Source organism: Spinacia oleracea, chromosome 2, assembly GCF_020520425.1.
Source record: "Spinacia oleracea cultivar Varoflay chromosome 2, BTI_SOV_V1, whole genome shotgun sequence".
Classification (NCBI taxonomy): Eukaryota; Viridiplantae; Streptophyta; class Magnoliopsida; order Caryophyllales; family Amaranthaceae; genus Spinacia; species Spinacia oleracea.
Genome location: NC_079488.1, coordinates 83586142 through 83603210, shown reverse-complemented (window position 1 = coordinate 83603210; position 17069 = coordinate 83586142). Strand labels below are relative to the sequence as shown.

General features: G+C 34.1%; 2 long non-coding RNA genes across 2 annotated transcripts; both read right to left on the bottom strand.

The window, feature by feature from the left end:
- Window positions 1-3666: 3666 nt before the first annotated feature.
- On the bottom strand, window positions 3667-5195 carry LOC130467043 (uncharacterized). The gene is made up of 4 exons (XR_008927204.1): window positions 4681-5195; window positions 4544-4580; window positions 4342-4443; window positions 3667-3708 (listed from the first exon to the last, which is right to left on the bottom strand). It is a non-coding gene; the product is annotated as an uncharacterized lncRNA (long non-coding RNA).
- A 5912-nt stretch (window positions 5196-11107) lies between these two features.
- Window positions 11108-12477, bottom strand: LOC130467042 (uncharacterized). Its single transcript, XR_008927203.1, has 4 exons — window positions 12122-12477; window positions 11985-12021; window positions 11783-11884; window positions 11108-11149 (listed from the first exon to the last, which is right to left on the bottom strand). It is a non-coding gene; the product is annotated as an uncharacterized lncRNA (long non-coding RNA).
- Window positions 12478-17069: the final 4592 nt, after the last annotated feature.

Sequence of the window (17069 nt, the reverse complement as noted above, 5' to 3'; positions counted from 1 at the left end):
TGTACACATATAGTAACCATTATAATCACACAACAACTAGCTTAACACATAGTGACTATTATTATAATATAGTAACTATTGTACAAATATAGTAACCATTATAATCATATAGTCACTATCTTATACTCTAAATAACATATTACATAATGTAATCGTATAGTAACTATTATTTATCAAAAAGTCACTATAAACTGTTATTAACATAGTAACTATCTTAAACACGTACATAGTTATTGTTTTAAATTTATAATAACTTTCTAAAAAATATAGTAACTATTTTAAACACATAGTTACTGTTTTAAACTTATAATAACTTTCTAAAAAATATAGTGGCTATTTTAAACACATAGTTACTGTTTTAAAGTTATAGTAACTTTTAAGAAAAGTATAGTTACTCTAAAAACTACTACTAACATAAACACAACGAACATTCCAGTGACTATTAAAAACACTAATTCGCAACATAAATTAAAGGTGACTATATCATTTATATACTAACTATGTGAAACACTAACCCTAATTTCAACAAAACAACAAACATTTCGAATTACTCAACAAAATAATAACTATTGTACACATATAGTAACGGTTGTACACATATAGTAACCATTAAAATAATATAGTAACTACTGTACACATATAGTAACCATTAAAATAATATAGTAACTATTGTACACATATAGTAACCATTAAAATTACATAGTACCTCTTTAAACCATATAGTTACTGTATTACTCATATAGTTACTATTTAAAATCGTGAAGTCACTGATCGAATTCGCAAAGTGAAAACGATACTTCGGTAAAACACAAACATTAATTTCTTCAAAACAACAAATATTTTCAATTTTAAATAAAAATAGACTTAAAATTCTTTAAAAAACAACAAACCGAGATGTGATCTCTAAAAATTCTTGCGAAGATTTGTAGGCGAGCGCAAATTCTTCGATTCGATTTCGGCAACGACGAACCTCCTTCTTGATCTACTACTTCCTCCAATTTTTCCTCATCAAATAGATCCAATCATAAGAATTATAAGATAATTACTAAAAAAATCGAACAAAACCTAGAAATTTGGGCTAAATTTTGAAAAGCTTAGAGAGAAAATGAAGAGAGAGAAAATGAAAGAGAATGAACAGAATGTAGATCTGAAATTTTGAAAAATAAAAAAGTTTAAAACGTATATAAAGTGGGCTAGACACAAATCGCATTAAAACTCTTCAAAACACATAGTAACTCTTTAAAACACATAGTTACTGTAATACGCATATAGTTACTATTTAAAATTACAAAATAACTGTCACGTGACAGTTACATATGTTACCCATAAAAATTACTCCGTTGCCCTGGTCCACGCTAAGTTAGCATGGACCAGGTTTATATTAGTGTAAATATAAAGCTGGGGTCCAACCTTTCACAATTTTCACCGTTTGGGACCTGCACCTTTTTTTTCACCGTTAAGGACCTACTATTCATTTTTCGGTCAAATTCAACCAAAACATAAAAAAAATTTAGTCCCTTTAGTTAAAAGCTTAGGTCCTTGAGTTAAAATCCACTTGACACAACTACAATTATTTTTGCTATTTTTAACGCGCGTGTGCTCAATAGCCAATGAAAAAAAAGAACTAAATTATTTTTTTGTAGGGAATAAAATTTAAATCAATTTTATTTTGAAGGAAAGAAAAGTTGTTCAGTCCAAATACAATTGTTTGGTCATATCTCAAAATACCCAGAAAAGAATAGAAAATTAATATTCGACCAAAGAGTTTCCAGAAAAATGCCACAAAAATGTAATGCTAGTAAAATAAAGATGAAAAACATTAATTAAAAAGAAATGGTGCATGTGTCACCTGGAAATCGAAGTTAAGGCTAAGGTGCTGCAAAATTGAGTTGCGATAGTAGGTAACTATATGCCATAGTCATAGACATTGATTTTAAGTTGTTGTTAAGTGATGCGGCGTTGTTGTATTTCAACCTTGAAATGCAGCAAATTATTTACCGATTTTTTAATTACAAATTACACTTTCTCTCCTATGGGTTCCGGGTGTGGAGTGATCTACTATGTACGAAACAGTATATCTTCCACAATTTTCTTCTTCTCTATGTCTATTTGTTAACAATAGGGTCTTATCTTCATCAAAAGTAGCTCATCGATTATCCGAGAGCTCCAGTATGATTATACTGCTCTTCTGCTTGTATCCATCTCTTCTTCCCCTCTATTAATTCTAAAATCAAGCTTATGCTTACCTAATTTACAAGAAAAACATCAAAATTTTAAACGTTGGATTCGGATTTAGTGTAACACCCCGACAATTCTCTCTTTTCTAAAATAACCTTTTAATATAAAACATAGAGAATTATCAAGGCATTATCGCCCGTGTGAAAACGTAACGGCTTATTCAGAATTTTGCAGCGGAAAACATAAAACTAACTTTAGGTTTATAAATAATCGATTACAGGTTTAGTCTCAAAAATCAACCAACGAAAATAAGGAAATATAAATAGTATGACAAGTTTAAAGTCCATTTAAACAAACCCAAGTCAACTTAGCAAATCAAAACTAAATACAAGCTCTCTATTCCCGATCCCAATGATGCAACATCTTCAAACCTGCAGATGGACAATGCTTATTGATCCTTAGAGACTGCTCACCAAAGATTGGGTCATCACAGGATCAATAAGGCATAGCCATGATCAACATGCACAAGCAAAAGCACGTAATCAGCAAAGCTGAGTACTACATACTAAATCAATAATAATCCTAACATGATTCTATTAAACGAAACACCCTAACATGATACTAATGAACACAAACAAGGGTAGACAAAACATGATAGTTTGACGACCATACTTGACCAGACTAGACTAGGCTAGACTTTTAGCAATAATATTATTTTAGTTGAAATAGACAATGGACCGAGTTGACCATCCAGAAGTCTTCACTAAGGAAGACGAGGTACGGGCGCGACTCCGTAACCTCAGTGACCTGCGATATCGAGGAACGTTTAAATAAAAATAGGACACGGTGATCAATCCGGTCCGAATTAAAGGCCATGGGCTACCACCATGAACCCCAACTCCTGTTTGTCCGTCACTTCAGACGTGCACAGTCTAAAGCTATTGCTATTCAGTTTCACTTTACATGATTTACAAATTGAGATCCCGTTATGACTCAACCATTACATAAGACAGACAATTCACATTTGTTCACAACTGTTTTTTTTATCTTGGAATTAAGTAAGTGATCATAACAGCATCAATCAAGACTCATTCCAACTTAACCAACCTTTCCTTTAACCATGAGCAACCCTTTATATGGGCATAAAGTTTCAACTTACTAAACAAGGTCCTCCGCCCTTATAAAGTAGTGAAAAGATAGAAAGGGAACAACAACCAATTGATCCAACCCAATCATATAGAATAATCTAGTGTCCCCAACCAACATGTTTGTATCAAACATCCATACTAACATGTTACAGTTCTTATAGTGCAAAATAAGTTCAATAAGTTTGTCCAACAGTATTAAACATGCACATTCCATATAACCAAGTTTGTCTATAATATCAACATCACCAAGTTCAACAATAATATCAACATGATTTCAACAATTAGCACACATTCCAAGCACGCAGGTATGTACGTACCTTGTGTAAACAAATTGATAGGCCACTTTAACACTTTCAAAAGTCGCCTAAAGAGAATTCTCCGCCTAAAATAACCGGCAAGTAATCCCAATCAATTTCTAATCATTGGCAACCATAATAAAGCATTCTAAATGCATCCTAAACATATTTAGAACTTTCCCCAATATCTAAACTTAGACATTTGATTTCCTAGCATCATTGAAATTCGTTGAAAACTTTTTGCAAACATCGTACTTTAAATTTTCAGCAATATAAATTCATTTAAAAGCTTCACCGAGGTCAATCTATGTTCCTAGTATCTCAAAACGACGAATTCAATAATCCATACTCAACTTACCATGATTAATAATCATAAAAACCTTGAATTTCATACTTTAAACAATCAAAATTAATATTTCAAAGTAATTTGATAATCTGAAAATTAATAACTTTATTATATAATTTGCATAATCTGAAATTTATAATTTAATCACAAAAACCATAACTTTAATTCACGAAAACGTAATTCAAATTAATAAAACCTCATTAAGCCCTAACTTATTTTTAATTAACCAAAACTGAAAATAATTGGTTTATAATATCAACACCCAAATCTGGAAATCATATTCAACAACAAAATTATAAATTTAATCCAAGAACATCATTTAAATTAACAACTATAATTAAAATAATTAGTTACTTAGGGTTTAAGAAATAACCAAGAAAGAGGAGAGGAAAAGCTGGGCGGTGCACGACGCGGTCAGCGGCGGCCGGCTGGGTTGTTGACGTGGCGGCAGCGGTGGTTGCTGTCGCGGGTGGTGCTGTGCGCAAGTCGAACAAGAGGAGGGGAGTGAGGGAGGATGAACAGCAGTGAATCGAAAGAAAAGAAGGGAACGACGAGGAGATGAAGCGGTGGCTTACCGGCGAGGACAGCGACGCGGTCCGGCGGCCTTGGTGGCTGTTCAAGAAGACAAAGCATTAAGGAGGAGAGGAAACGCAAGGAAGAACGAAAACAGGGGAAAAAAGGACGACGAAGGAGAAGGTCGAAGGATACTTACCGACGGCGAGGAGACCGGCGGCTGGAGCAACGGCGTGAAGGAGGAGAGCAGCGACGAGGAGAGAGAGAGGATGAGTTCTTGAGGGTTTGAAAACTTACGTGAATAGTGAAGGAGGGTTTTGTTTTTCTCTTCCTAGCTTTCACGTGAATTAGAAGAAAGAAGGGGAGGGTTTGAGTTTGGGTTTTAATGTTGGGCTTTTCAAGTGGGCTAGACTTAGGATTTAGCTTTAATGATTCGAGTCCAAAACTGAATAGGATCGTTTTCTAAATTCAATCAATTTTCGTAATTCAAATTCTTTTCAACTTAAAATTCTAAAATCATTTTCGATTTCGTAAATCGTTGAAAATATTAAAATGTAATAAATAAATATACGTTAACTATATATTTATTTCCAAAATTCATAAATTCTTATTTAAATATATTAAATATACGTTAAAATATATAAATGAAATATATAAAATTACGGGGGATTACAATCTACCCCTCTTAAAAGAAGTTTCGTCCCGAAACTTGACACGAAAATTCACATATTTTTCCAAACTTTTCAACTTATTCTTATTGTAGAAGTACTTTGTGCCACTCTTGTGCACTCTTTTGCCAACTAAGAGTTACTTGTAATATTCAAGAACACATTTTCTTATGCGGAGAATCTATTTCCTTTACATCAACATGTATAAGTTGCTAAAATGAGCATAAAATGCATAAAATACCATAAAAATAGGTAAAAAAAAGCGCGAATTTCTATCGCATTCTACCCCCCTTAAAGAAAACGAGTTACGCCCTCGTAACTCATCTCAGGGAATAACTTTGGATATTTCACCTTCAACGAAGTCTGTCCCCAATACAATATTTTTACGAAAATTATTCCCGCAAGTGGGGCTTTTGCACTTCTTTCCATAAAATGCTTCAAAATGTGACATCTTAATGCTCGCATGATAACTATTGTTGCACGAAAATTCAATCAAATCTATATGGTGTTCCCAACTGTCTTTTAAAGTCACTAGTACAGGCTCTCAACGTATCTTCCATGGTTTAGTTAATCCCCTCAGTCTATCCATCAGTCGCAGGGTGAAAGGCAATACTCATTTTCAATGTTGTTCCCAAGGTTCAATTGGAACTTTTTGCAAAAATTTTTGACTTTTATGGTCGGTAAGGATCTCAAACGTTTTCATATAAAGGTAATGTCTTCAAATCTTCACAGCGAATGCAATAACAATTAGCTCTAGGTTATGGGTAGGGTTATTTGTCTCACAAGGTTTCAACTGACGCGACAACAGGTGCGGATGTCAAACTCTCTTTTAAGATCTGGAAAGCTTCTTCACATTTCTCACTCTTGAATTTCGATTCCTTTTTCAACAAGTTGCTCATTGGTTTTTCTTTCTTCCAAAAGTCTTTCACAACCTCCTATAATGGTCATCTAGGCCTAGAAAACTTTAGATACCAGACACGTTCTTGGAATAGGTCACTCACTTACAGCTTGAGTCTTAGCAGGATCTACAGAGACTCCTTCTGGTCAACTTTTCCTTTTTACCAAACCTCCTTATGTCTTTCACGGATGTATAACTTTTGGGCTTAACTCTTAGCTCTTTCACCAATTCATGTATTTCTTTTCATCTTTTCCAGACAACAAATAATTTCTAACGATCCTGGACCACTCAAATCTTCTCTTAAATTTATTCCCTTACGTAACATAGTTCTCAATTAATTTAGTCCTTCACTTTTCCGTCAATGTCACTTATACACATATGACTTCAAGATTTGTATACTTCATTTAATAAAACTAGATTCTTTTTAAGCGTCTCCAAAGTAATCCTCAAGATTTCATTATGCTCTTTTCATTCCTTGAATAAATCAGGATACCATCAGTAACATAATAACGAACTTAATTCGGAATTCGTAGAAAATCTCATTCATCAAATCCATAATTAATGCAGGTGCATTGGTTAACCCAAAAGACGTTACTCTAAAACCCATAATGACAATGACGAATCCTAATGAGGTCTTAGACCCTTATCAGCTATTCCCAATTGGTGGTACTTCAAACGCAAATCAGTCTTCGAGAACACACTCGCCCAATTCAATTGATCCAATATGTCATCTATCCTAGGCAAGGGATACTTGTTATGGATGGTGTTTAGCTCCCTGAAATCGATGCATAATTCCATACTCTTGTTTTTCTCCTTAACAAACAACACAGGAGCTCCCCACGGTGATGCACTAGGCCTAATATATTCCTTGACCAAACAATTCTTACAACTGTGTCCTAATTAGCTCATTTCAGGAGGTGTCATGCTATAAGGTTCCTTAGATATAGGTGTCGTTTCAGGATTTAACTCTATAATGAACTCAAAGGCTCTAGCAGGTGACATACTCGCAATTTCACTCGGAAACACATCAATGAATCCATTCACAAAGGTAACATCCTCGATTTTCACTCTAACTTCTTTACTAACCTCTAACACACTATCGAAAAATAGTTCACACTTCTTGTTCACCAAGTCCTCACTTGCATTACAGAAATAACTAAAGGTTCTTGGACTTCTCAAAACATCTATACGAGGTCAATCTTCCAATATGGTTCCTTAAATTTACTTTCTGAATTTCACAGTACGTCTATCTTAGCGTTGTACAAACTTAGCCAATCCCATCCTAAGGTTTATGAATTCTTGTGCCTTTTGTTTTCTCATAAAAAGAGGATAAAACTTTTTCCTTAAGACGGTAACAAATGAATCCCAATTGAATCTCTCAACAACGCTAAGTCTAACCCCATTTTCTCTCCACCACAAATCAGCTTCATCTTCCAAGTACAGTGCAACTTGACCCACTCTCATGTTCTCAAGACAGTTCACATCCCCAAACAGTTTCTCAAACTCTCTAACCCAGTTCTCTAGAAAGGTAGGATCAGCTTGCTTCTTAAAGTATGATGGCTTAACTTTGGTTAGTCTCTCAAACATGTCCCCAGTAGAATCAGGACGCTCAGTTCTCTCTTCAGCCAGTCTTCCCGCCAAAAGGCGAATAGTAGCAACTAACTCACTATTGCTTGACATTCTAGTGTGCGACCTAAAATTAATTACTCTACGATACATAACTCATATGTCCCCTCTACGAAAGAATTTTAGATTTGATCATAGAGATCGCATCAACAAACACTTATTCAAGAATGTACACCAATAATAGAGCAATCATTGTCACTCATTCAAGAAAATATCCCTATCAAGGACATAAAATTTGAAAACCAATGAATGGAAGTTCAATCACAACAAATAAGTAATAATATTCCCATTCGCGTGCCCAAAATAAACTTTTGATCATTTGGATTATCAATAATCTAACTCTATTCCTCAAAAGAATGTTAATAACAATTTCTAAACCATAATAACGCACTTGTCCTCAAATTAACATAAAGGTTCTACGACACAAACATAAACTATTGTTGTTGAATAACGAAACTCTCAAACTGGAAATGAATACTTTAACTTCTATTGCTAACTCTATAAAGGCTTATTATATCCTTGAAGAGAATAAAGAATAACTCAAACTCTTATTGCTTTAACTTTAAACCGTTGCTGATATGCCACTTATTCTTTAAAACATAAAAGAACTAACTAACTATTACAACTTCAAATGTTTAAGGCATCTTGCCTACCTATTCTTTCCTTGGAAACTTGTGGAGTAAGATCTAGATCTTCAATATTCGTCGAATTCTTCTTCCGAGTATGAGTCTTCTTTCATGTCTTTATCTTGATGAGACTCACTTGCCACCTCACCATCACCTTTAGGTTCCACATCCGACTCACTAGGAATCTCAATGGTAGGCTCATGGGCCACTGGGTTAGGGTTATTTGCCTCAACCACTACATTCTCATTCTCCACGGTTACATCATTTCCCTCTAGATATTTACAACTCTAATAGGTTCTTCTATAACTGCATCCCAAGCATGACTCCATGAGTTTCTACCCTCCTTGAACCCATTTTCTACGACCTCAATAATGGTGGTCAGGATCTCTACGTCATATCTCTACCTACCATCCCTAGTCCCATACTTAATCAACTTTGGTGTTCCATCATCAGAATGCATGTCTTTAAACCTATATTTGAGTTCTAGGTATGGCATTTTGGTTAGGTAAACAATTAATGATAGTGGCTGCTATGATATCCTTTCTCATTAAGATAGGTTGCCCTTGAACTTTAGCATAATATTCACATCCAAACACAATTTTCTTCACGTAAATATCAGGGGTTTCTATATCAAGTTTCTCGAAGGATCCTATGTTGGTATACTTGGAAAGAAACATTTTATTCCTGAAATAAACAATTCAAGGTCTCACTAACGATTTTCCAGCCAAATCATAAACAAAGTTCAATAATGCAATAAGTTTGGTGGAAGCAAACAATTCTTTATGCACATTTAAATGTAACATTAAACAATTAGCATACGCACGTACATAACAATCAATTTCTTATGCTAGCATTGACTAGCTACTAATGCACATATAATTCTATCTTATATGCCCTTCTTATACTACCCATCTCTCATAAACTAAAGCATTGAAATAGTTTAAATAACAAATTAAAAGGACGATAATATAATAAAATTATAACATAGAATAAAAATATAAAATAAATAAAGTAAAATAAATTAAGGAAATGCGTAGCGAATAAATTCGAAAATAAAGTTATTAATTCGAAGAAGATTTATATATATATATTTTTTTTTTAAATAACGAATTCTAACTCTTGAAACAATTTAAAAAAAAAATTGAACTTCTAAAAAAAAATTGTACTCCTTTTTTTGAATAATAATTAATAAGAAAAAGAATAAAAATTTCGAAAGTCAATTTAATTCGAATAAATAATTTGATTTCGAACTTAAATAAGAAATATTATATACTTTCAAACAAGATAAAAGGAGATCTGCCCCCCCAAAAAAAAGTACCAATTTTTGAACACTATAATACGTAGAATCTCGATTTTTAAGAAATTTATTTTAAATAACTAGATAGTTAGGCGCCTAAAAATTTATTAAAGTAAAACCTTAGCTTCTAGATACCACTTTGTAACCCCCCGACAATTCCCTTTTTCTAAAACAACCCTTTTATAAATATAACTATAGAGAATTATCAAGGCATTATCGCCCGTGTGAAAACGTACGGCTTATTCAGAATTTTGCAGCGGAAAACATAAAACTAACTTTAGGTTTATAAATAATCGATTACAGGTTTAGTCTCAAAAATCAACCAACGAAAATAAGGAAATATAAATAGTATGACAAGTTTAAAGTCCATTTAAACAAACCCAAGTCAACTTAGCAAATCAAAACTAAATACAAGCTCTCTATTCCCGATCCCAATGATGCAACATCTTCAAACCTGCAGATGGACAATGCTTATTGATCCTTAGAGACTGCTCACCAAAGATTGGGTCATCACAGGATCAATAAGGCATAGCCATGATCAACATGCACAAGCAAAAGCACGTAATCAGCAAAGCTGAGTACTACATACTAAATCAATAATAATCCTAACATGATTCTATTAAACGAAACACCCTAACATGATACTAATGAACACAAACAAGGGTAGACAAAACATGATAGTTTGACGACCATACTTGACCAGACTAGACTAGGCTAGACTTTTAGCAATAATATTATTTTAGTTGAAATAGACAATGGACCGAGTTGACCATCCAGAAGTCTTCACTAAGGAAGACGAGGTACGGGCGCGACTCCGTAACCTCAGTGACCTGCGATATCGAGGAACGTTTAAATAAAAATAGGACACGGTGATCAATCCGGTCCGAATTAAAGGCCATGGGCTACCACCATGAACCCCAACTCCTGTTTGTCCGTCACTTCAGACGTGCACAGTCTAAAGCTATTGCTATTCAGTTTCACTTTACATGATTTACAAATTGAGATCCCGTTATGACTCAACCATTACATAAGACAGACAATTCACATTTGTTCACAACTGTTTTTTTTATCTTGGAATTAAGTAAGTGATCATAACAGCATCAATCAAGACTCATTCCAACTTAACCAACCTTTCCTTTAACCATGAGCAACCCTTTATATGGGCATAAAGTTTCAACTTACTAAACAAGGTCCTCCGCCCTTATAAAGTAGTGAAAAGATAGAAAGGGAACAACAACCAATTGATCCAACCCAATCATATAGAATAATCTAGTGTCCCCAACCAACATGTTTGTATCAAACATCCATACTAACATGTTACAGTTCTTATAGTGCAAAATAAGTTCAATAAGTTTGTCCAACAGTATTAAACATGCACATTCCATATAACCAAGTTTGTCTATAATATCAACATCACCAAGTTCAACAATAATATCAACATGATTTCAACAATTAGCACACATTCCAAGCACGCAGGTATGTACGTACCTTGTGTAAACAAATTGATAGGCCACTTTAACACTTTCAAAAGTCGCCTAAAGAGAATTCTCCGCCTAAAATAACCGGCAAGTAATCCCAATCAATTTCTAATCATTGGCAACCATAATAAAGCATTCTAAATGCATCCTAAACATATTTAGAACTTTCCCCAATATCTAAACTTAGACATTTGATTTCCTAGCATCATTGAAATTCGTTGAAAACTTTTTGCAAACATCGTACTTTAAATTTTCAGCAATATAAATTCATTTAAAAGCTTCACCGAGGTCAATCTATGTTCCTAGTATCTCAAAACGACGAATTCAATAATCCATACTCAACTTACCATGATTAATAATCATAAAAACCTTGAATTTCATACTTTAAACAATCAAAATTAATATTTCAAAGTAATTTGATAATCTGAAAATTAATAACTTTATTATATAATTTGCATAATCTGAAATTTATAATTTAATCACAAAAACCATAACTTTAATTCACGAAAACGTAATTCAAATTAATAAAACCTCATTAAGCCCTAACTTATTTTTAATTAACCAAAACTGAAAATAATTGGTTTATAATATCAACACCCAAATCTGGAAATCATATTCAACAACAAAATTATAAATTTAATCCAAGAACATCATTTAAATTAACAACTATAATTAAAATAATTAGTTACTTAGGGTTTAAGAAATAACCAAGAAAGAGGAGAGGAAAAGCTGGGCGGTGCACGACGCGGTCAGCGGCGGCCGGCTGGGTTGTTGACGTGGCGGCAGCGGTGGTTGCTGTCGCGGGTGGTGCTGTGCGCAAGTCGAACAAGAGGAGGGGAGTGAGGGAGGATGAACAGCAGTGAATCGAAAGAAAAGAAGGGAACGACGAGGAGATGAAGCGGTGGCTTACCGGCGAGGACAGCGACGCGGTCCGGCGGCCTTGGTGGCTGTTCAAGAAGACAAAGCATTAAGGAGGAGAGGAAACGCAAGGAAGAACGAAAACAGGGGAAAAAAGGACGACGAAGGAGAAGGTCGAAGGATACTTACCGACGGCGAGGAGACCGGCGGCTGGAGCAACGGCGTGAAGGAGGAGAGCAGCGACGAGGAGAGAGAGAGGATGAGTTCTTGAGGGTTTGAAAACTTACGTGAATAGTGAAGGAGGGTTTTGTTTTTCTCTTCCTAGCTTTCACGTGAATTAGAAGAAAGAAGGGGAGGGTTTGAGTTTGGGTTTTAATGTTGGGCTTTTCAAGTGGGCTAGACTTAGGATTTAGCTTTAATGATTCGAGTCCAAAACTGAATAGGATCGTTTTCTAAATTCAATCAATTTTCGTAATTCAAATTCTTTTCAACTTAAAATTCTAAAATCATTTTCGATTTCGTAAATCGTTGAAAATATTAAAATGTAATAAATAAATATACGTTAACTATATATTTATTTCCAAAATTCATAAATTCTTATTTAAATATATTAAATATACGTTAAAATATATAAATGAAATATATAAAATTACGGGGGATTACATTTAGTATTGAATTTCTGAAAATCATGGTACCTCCAATGCAAAATTGATTGAAATAAGTGGAAATTTCTTAATATTCGGGACGGGAGTGACGACATAAGGGATGAAGAGAGAAAATTGATAATACCTAGAAATTTTGGAAAATTGTGAGAATTGATTGAAAATGATGTGATTTAGGTGATCTAATTGTAATGAAAACGAATGAAAATATGCAGGGAAAGAAAGGGGAGGAGCTAGGAATCAATTGCCCTTTTTTATTTTGCTGTAAAAAGTATTAAAAATTTAATTTTAAAGGACCTTACCTTTTTAGTTTTTACATTAACCACCGGTGAGTTAAAGTTGGGTTAAGTGGCCGGAAAATAAAATGAGGTCCTAAAAGGTGAAAAAAAAAGGTGTAGGTCCTTAAAGGAGAAAAATGTGAAAGGTTAGACCCCATCCTTTATCTTAACTCATTTTTCCCCTATTAAAAAAATAATTTCAGAACTACATCCCACCCCCTCACTTCCCAAAATGACATGATCCCCACTTATTTTACTTATTAAAACTAGTGTGTGGCCCGGGCGATGCCCCGGTTGCTACATTGACTAATGTAATTTTTGATTTTTCTTAAGCTCAATATTTGATTAAAATACTTGTATTCTATAGAATTAAAAATATATGTTAAGTTCATAATCTATCATGGCAAGTAATTTTTCAATCAAATCATCTTACAATTTGTTTTTTCGTAGAACTAAGTGTGTCAAATTAATAAACACCAAATTAGATATATATGCAGGTATGTATGACAATCCTATAGTTGATGTTTATGAAACTTATGATATCATGTTTCTTCGTGGTTGACATAATGCTTTAATTGTTTTTTTCGATAGTCCAAAGAAATTAAAAAAAGTCACATAAAATTTATTTGTTTTAGACTTCACGCTATCATTTGTTTATAAATTATATGAAGAGATAAACCACAATTGGTGGTTGGTTAAGATGGTAAAGAGAGTTACCATCCACACTTGAGGTCTGGTGTTCGAACCTTCTTATATTGATTTTTGGTTGTCCATGACATAATACTTGGTGAGTGGATGATGTGGCATAATGAGAGGAGTACTACGTGCACTACTACAGAAATGTAATTTAATAGCGTTTTTTTAATAGCGCTTTTGCCCTTTCCGCTGTGAAAGATATTAAATACTACATATTATATCTCTACTTACTATAGCGCGTCATAATACACCGCTATTAAATCCATTAAAAAATAAAACAAAATAAATTATAACTTAGAAAAATTAAAATAAAGAAATTGGTTCTCTTTCTTCCGTTTTCTTCTGCTCCCCCAAAACCCTTTCGATTGCGCCTTTTCTCTACTCTCAACTTCTCAAGACTGAAAATCAAAGCAACGATTTCAATGCTATACAATGCCGACAACGCGAGGTTTCTTTATCTTCCTCTCATTTTCGTATGTTCTTCTTCAATTTTTTAAAAGTTTTACTATGAATTGTGGCTGATGCAAATTACAAAGCATATTAGGGATCGAAGAGGATTTCGTCGGGGAATTGAATTGAATGAATTCCAGAATCACCTAGTATCGGAAATTGTTCTCTGATTTTTCTGGGTCTGTATAAATTTGTTGTGATTTAACTGATTTACTACTCACAAAGTCACATTGTCTAGCTGGGTTTGGTTCGAGGGTTTCAAATTTTTGTATTTGGGTTATGGAGTTGGCTGGAATTGAGGTCTTAAACTCCTTAAGAACTGATATTAATTGGGTATGAGAACACTGTTTATGTGGGATTATCTTTCATAAATTGTCATCCTTAGATCACAATTTGTCAGCTTGTTTGGTGATTTCTAGTATAATATCAACAAATCAAATATTCTCATGTTTGTATGATCAAGTTGTTATACCTGTTAGAATGATGATTAGTATTTGCAAATTGCGACGGTGTAAAAACACATTGTGATGCAGAAAGACAGTGATGCTGTGAAGGATGATCTTGATCAGTTAAGCGAAGTTGGTTGGGCCAAAAGGTGGAGCTCTCAGCCGCGTATCTCTCGTCGCTCAGTAAGTATCCTATGTTCAATAATGGCTAAATCAGCAAATGCTACTTCAAGAAAAGTCATTCTGTGCACTTGTAATGTACAGACCTAACTAAGGGAGCTGACAACTCTTGAGATAAAGAATGCGGAGAATCTAACAATGGGACGAATTTGAAGGAAGAGCCTCCTGCGAAGTGTGGATTGAGTTCTAATTTGTCAAGGTTTATTTTTCTGTGTTCAGTATTGATTGATTATGCCCTAGTTTTGTAGTCTGACATAATTGGGGGTTTAATTTAAATTTGAAATTTATGTTTTATTATCATTTTGGGGGATGTTTATTGGGTGAAATTTGATATAATGAAGGTTCGCGGATGATAATGGGGGAGATAAGAAGTCTTTTTTTCATGCAATTTCCTTTTCTACCTATTGCAATTTCAACAACTTTTTGTCCAGAAGGAAATCTTAGACTACTTAAAACTGAATGCTATTAAGAAAATTCAGGGTTTTGTATAGAGACAATCAATTATGGTTAAAGAGGAAAGTTTTGGCCTCCTGATAAAGCTTCTCTGTCCGAAATATACATTTCCACGGAAACGGTTGTTCTCACTCTAGTGAGTGCTTAGGGAGGGGCAATAGCAGTAGTACACGAAGATTTATCACCTGATATTTGCTGATTATAGTAGGGTAGCAAGAGAAGCCCCAAATCCTTAATTTATCCAGGAAAGACTACACTGCTTAGGGACCTTTTCTTTTGTTCTTAGTAAGTTAGGCTTTTCTCTTTCGGTCCTTCCCATCTGCACCTCACATCTCGGCACAGTGGGACGTGTAAGCCGCCTACTGTCCCAGTTAACTACATTTGTTCCTGTAATCGCTAAAGATCTTGGAGCTTTTGGATTTGATTCATGTTTGTTTTCAAAAGCCACAGATATCCATAACATAAGAGGCCTTATAGAATTCAGAAATTAGTCATTAAAGAGAACCAAGGTCTACTCCTAAAAGTCCCAATGTATGTAGAGAATATTACTATTAAATGATGACTCATCAGTAACATCGTACACCTGCAGAATACCAATGGCTCCACGATAATAAGCTGAAATGACAAACTCGAAAATTTATTTTTTCTGGCAACGAAACAAACTAGAAACAAAAACTAGCTCCTAACTTCTGTAGCTAACATGTGGGCTTCAGACACCAGGGATCTACCTTTAATACATTTGATGTGACTAAAATCTAAAACCAAAGACCTAATAAATTACAATATTAACAATTTCTTTGGGGGCGTTATCTAGATTCTAGAGTTTGAAGAGCCGTAAGGTGGTTACTGCAATTACCACATGGTTCCCAAATTGCCTTGCCTGCTATAGACCTAATAACATAACCATAACTTCAGAGTGTAGAGGAGAAGAGGCCCAATAATTAATTTATGGAATTTTGGTAAAAACATAGAATTTGGGCTCATTGTTCAGCACACTCAAGACAGTCTTTGACCTCCTGCATTTCTTGTATGAAAGGAACTATCAGTATGTATGTCTGTGGTACCTTACGATGTACTCGTATTATTGACTACATTTGAATGTGAGATATAAAAGAGAAAGAGAAGATGAAATCTAAGTAGTGTCACGTTGTTAGCAGGTTTTTAAAACCTCTGTTGTGAAATTCTATATTTGCACGATCAAGGGTATATACACTACTACTGATATGACATTTTATAGCGTTTCTTTAATAGCGTATATACACTACTACATAACACTTTTCAGGTTAGTTAAAAGGTTTCTACTATGTTCTGAGATTTAATTTGTTTATTATTAATTTGATCTGATTATAATTTTAGTTAAACTTAATGGTTTGTGATTTGGTTTCAATCTTATCTGATTCTGTGATTCTATGTTATTTTCTTTGACTGAGATATCTCTATTTTGGAGGCGCCTTGAGAGTACCAGAGGGTCAATACTCAGGTTTTGATTTTGGTTTTGTTATTTTCTTTTCAACTTGTTATGATTAATTGATTTCGTTTTATCTTTTCCTATTGATAGGCGACATGTATTGACATAATTTCGCTTGTCTTATCGTGGTCAGAAGCTACTAAATGACAATGAATATCTCATAAACAGTCAGAGATTGGGATAGAATGAGGTATGTTGGCTCACATACTCTTTAAACTCTACCTAGGTATTTGTGTTGCAAATGAGTTATGCTTGCTTACATACTCTTTAAATTCTAAGTGCTTTTACATTTGTATTACAACTAGTTAAGTTCTCTTACATACTACTTAAACTCTGAGTGCCCCAAGCAGAAATATAATATACTCTCTGATATTGATTATTCACTTCCCTAACTTGCATTTTACAGTTCCAAGTCATTATAATACTTTTTAGTTGTCTACATTGTGCTCTTTATGCTCTTTGTTTTCCAGAGTATTTTCCCAGTATCTCCCTGCATTGTGTTTT